Source organism: Eriocheir sinensis, unplaced genomic scaffold, assembly GCF_024679095.1.
Source record: "Eriocheir sinensis breed Jianghai 21 unplaced genomic scaffold, ASM2467909v1 Scaffold751, whole genome shotgun sequence".
NCBI classification, from domain to species: domain Eukaryota; kingdom Metazoa; phylum Arthropoda; class Malacostraca; order Decapoda; family Varunidae; genus Eriocheir; species Eriocheir sinensis.
This window is the reverse complement of record NW_026112111.1, coordinates 45,113-49,920: the sequence shown is the minus strand read 5'-3', so window position 1 is coordinate 49,920 and position 4,808 is coordinate 45,113. Positions and strand designations below refer to the sequence as shown.

The following is a 4,808-nucleotide window of genomic DNA, read 5'->3' as shown; positions in this document are numbered from 1 at the left end:
CCATTGTGTTAGTAGTTCTGTTTAGGAATATTTAGGAAATAAGTGATTATAATTATGTAACAGTTAATTTTCGTATTGTTGAGAATAACTTCTCAGTGTTATACAAGTACTGACGTCAGTAACCAGCCGTGAGAAAGCCTGAAGACTCATTGAGTCTCGTTAAGCCAGTCGCTGGTTTTAACAATATTTTTGCCTCTTTGTAGTGTTAAAATAGTATTAAGGTAGATGAAAATAAGTATAAGAAAAGCGACACCGTTTCATCACCCCAACTTACGAACTCCTTTAAATACTCTTAAAGTACCAGAATCTTAAGTCAATTGTCGCAAGTGCAAGCAGTGTGTTATCTCCCTTTAGAGCCCGCTAGCGGGTTACAACAACTTCATTAGTTTTATCTCGTGATTTTTCTCTTATTTCATGAAGCGAATATATATATATATATATATATATATATATATATATATATATATATATATATATATATATATATATATATATATATATATATATATATATATATATATATATTATAAATATTCTAATAAATCATGTCTTCTTCCGCCTCACTAAGCATCAGGGGCGGTATACACAAACGTTCTTAGCATCGCTAAGTGCACTTAACGGCAAAGAATCGTTAAGTTTTCTACTTAAAATGGCGCTGGGCCGCTTAGCGCTGAAGCTGGAGCACTTAGCGGGCGGAAAATTTAAGGCGGGGAAGGGGCTCCCTTAGCACCGTTAAAAATGCATAAGTATTGCAACATGGTGGATTACAGCGGGATGAAAGGCATCACCTCCTAATATATCTGCCTCGTCTAGACGAATTGGAGGCGTGTAATGATTTGAAACTCATCCTGAAATATCTGTGGACTGTGCTGACCGTGCTGAGATGAGTGGTTCGGCGAGGCGGACCTTGGAAACACCTACATGGCCATCACGACTGAAGTGGTGTTCGCTGACAGGTAAAATGCAGGTGCAACCTTCACAGACTGACAGAGATTGAGTGATAACAGACACTGGAGACCCTCCAAGCGATGGCTGGTGACCGCCTGCCACCATCCACAGGCTGTCACACAAGGAGCCCTGGGAGTAACCTTGCTGGAAGCCCCGCGGGCCGCAGTGTGTGGCTGGCGTTATACAGCCCCCAGCCATCGCCTGGAGGGCATCCAGTGTCTGTTATCACTCACCTTAGGTAGTCTGTGAAGGTCCAGTCATCACTGGTGCACGTGTATCTTACCTGTGATCAACACCGGCAGCCACAGACTCCTGCCCAAGGAACGAACACAGGTGAGCCAATATTTTACCTCGCCAGACTTATCCTTTACAATATTCAACTCTTTTAACCTAACACACCTGTTAATCTTGTGACTGACTTCAACAAACGTTTCCCACCAATCTTACCAAACCTTAAACAATACCTATTTGGGTCACTAGTGTCTGTTATTTAATTTTTACTTGACTAACCTCCCAGCAGTGATAAACCAAACCTAACCTGGGTAAATTTATCATTGACATATAGTTATTTCAACTTAATCTGTTTTTTAAGATAGCCAGTTTTAACCAAATCAACAATTATTTAGAAAAGTTGATATTTTTAACCTAACTTAAATGTCAGAAGTGTCCTAACGAAATTACCTTCCTTTGCTTATTTTTAGTAACCAAACCAAATCAATTTGACGTACCGGTAGCTCTTAAACCGAACTTGCTCTAGTACTCAAGCTTGCATCACTTATGACTTTTTTCCTTTAATCCTAAATCAACTTGTTTAGAAACCTTGGTCCGACGAGCCCAACTTAATATAAGTTCACCTCTCCTAACTCAGATAAATTTCCGATTTGTGTTACTGACTATTTTTTAAACAAACATTTTTATTTTGGACGTAATTTTTTTACCAAACTAACTATCATTCAGAATGTTGCCTTATTTTAACTTAACAAAAAATTATAAACGTCACCTAACCTCATTGATCCTACTTAACGAACGGTAGCTATCCTTTCTGTAAAATACCTCCCAGGAATCCCTGGGTGTTGCAAAATGATACTAATACCCATGCTAGCTAGCATTGTAGTATTGTTTTATTTGTTTTGGTCATGTCTTTTTTTTTCACATTTGAAATTAATTAGTTCACAGTATATTATGGCTTTTGTTATTTGCAGCTTCCTTTCTTATGAAGATCTAAAAGTGAATTTTATGATTATTCTTAGTCTTACTCCCAAATAGCTATTAAAGTCAATCAACAATGCTAAAATCTTTTTGAACAAAAAAAATTGCAAATTGGTCCATGAGTCAAGAGTTTTGACTTCTGGACAAGTATAGATATACATAGGGCAGGTACCAAAGCATTTCTAATTGTAATGTATCTATTTGCAGTGATTGTGATGACATTGACAACAACGAGCAAGTCCTCCTAGACCTAGAGTGACCTCAAGCTGGTATTCGGCACATAACATTATTGTTTAATCATTTAGTTTTTATCATCCAGCATCAAGCAATCATTCCCATGCAAGAATATAATGCACAATATAAGCAACTTCAATTGCTAGAAAATAAGACAATGTTGCCAGCCCATATAGTGTGCACTGTGCAGTAAATAACTCATGTAGATAATGCCTGTTATTCTATCACATACTTATGTCGATGCAATGTCTTTTAGTTCTTGCTTCGGGTATATTAATTACTAATCCATTCTTATTTCTCCGACGGCCATTTCCTGTGTCGATACATCAATCAGTTCAGTACTTTTATTTTCTTAGCTTGTGTTTTGCAGTTCTTTGCCAATTAAATCACTGGACACATCTTAATAAATATCACAGATTTAATTATCATATATCAGTCCCATAAGTTTATTTCAGATGCTCTTAAAACATCTGTCCATTCATAGTCCAACTTAACCTGGTAGCAGCAACAGGCCAAATTTGTGGCTTTACCGTGTACCAGCGATGGGCCACATTTTTGTCATGATATAAACCCCAAAAAATAGATGATGCATAAACTGATCACAAATGTGTTGATATATATTATGAAATGGTTTGCGTGAGTGATGATTTTTTCTCATTTTTCTCGCTCGGAGGAACCTTTAAGAAACATGATCCCTGCAGCTACCGGGTTAACCTCTTTTAGTATAGTACACTAATCAAGGAAAAACATCCCAATTAATATATAATAATAATATATATATATATATATATATATATATATATATATATATATATATATATATATATATATATATATTATGTTGTTTATTTGAACTTGTACTCATATTTCAGGGCCAAACATGATGTGGAAGAAGAAATCAGTTGTCTCCATCAGTCGGGTTTGTGCCATGGCAGCTTTCTCCAGCTGTCCGGCAGAGGTCCAGTCCATGCCATGGAGAAATTCAGCCCCCAACAATGAGATGGCATGCCAGAGATGGATCCGCAGCTTCTCCTCCAATCAATCAATCATTGCAATGCCCTTTCTCTTTTCTCTCCTTCTGTACCACCATGCTTACACATAACTGATCCTAGGTACTTAAACTCGTTAACCTCCTCCATTTCTTCACCATTCAAAATTATTTGGCATTCTTTTTCACATTCAATGCCCACTCTATATGGGCATACAAACTCTACAACCTCCCTTCTACTCCGCTCACAAACCATCACTTTACTTCTGTTGACATTTACTTTCAACTTTCTCCTTTTACATACACTATCAAAAACATTGACCAAATTTTGTAAGTCACTTTCATTTTCTGCAATGAGCACCGTGTCATCAGCAAATAAGATTGAATTCATCACCCACTTCCTTCCCTCCCTCAGCATACATTTTTACTTCAATTTCCCCAACTTTGCCCTTCATTTCTCATAACACCATCCATATAAATATTGAACAACCACGATGACATGACACACCCCTGCCTTAGCCCACTTTCATCTCAAAATGTTCACTTGTTTCTCCAGTAATTTTGACACATGCAGATGCATCCTCATAGAAAGACTTTATTGCATAAAGCAGTTTTCCTCCCACACCATATATCTTTAAGACGTCCCACAATGCCAGCCAATCGACTCTGTCATAAACTTTCTTTAGAATAACTAGATCCATGAAGGCAGCATAGTATTTTTTCCTTTTGCTAATATTTTTTCTAATAAAACACCATCCTGAAGGAAAATATCTGATCCACACATCCCCTTCCCTTCCTGAAGTCTCCTTGTTCTTCACTGATTTTCTCTTCTGTAAGTCTTTGCACAATCTCAATTAGGACTTTTCCATATACCTTTCCGGGTAGCCTACACTCAGCAGACTTGTACCCCTACAACTCCCACCTCCCCTCTCCTGCCCTTCCCCTTGTAAACTGGGACCATGATGGCTTTTGTCAAGTCTGCTGGGACCTCCCCCCCCCCTTCCCAGGCCACTTCACATATCTTGACCATTCATATAGTAACTTCATCTCCACACTTCAACATTTCTGCTGTGATTCCTCTCAATTCATTCATCATCATCATCTCATCGACGCCTGCTCTTAGGAGCTCCCACCAAGGGATGGCCACGGCAGAAGTTTCCATCTTTCTCTATCCGGACACTCCCTCCTTGCCTGCTCAAAGTTTCTCAAGGATCTCTCATCCTTCTCCCTAACGTACTCCTGCACCCTATCTCTCCATTTCACTGGAGGTCGTCCTCTAACATTCCCTTCCTCAATCTCACATACACCCTTCTGGTCATCTTACTCTCCTCCATTCGCTCCATGTGGCCAAACCACTTTAAAGTCACTTATTCCCTTCACCCCCGTGACACATTCCAAAACGCTCATACACACTTTCATTACTCATTCC

General features: G+C 38.5%; 1 long non-coding RNA gene across 1 annotated transcript; it reads left to right on the top strand.

Moving 5' to 3' along the window:
* The first annotated feature begins 566 nt into the window (after positions 1-566).
* LOC126994236 (uncharacterized) lies at positions 567-4,233 on the top strand. The gene is made up of 3 exons (XR_007748902.1): positions 567-1,281; positions 2,365-2,426; positions 3,264-4,233. It is a non-coding gene; the product is annotated as an uncharacterized LOC126994236 (long non-coding RNA).
* Positions 4,234-4,808: the final 575 nt, after the last annotated feature.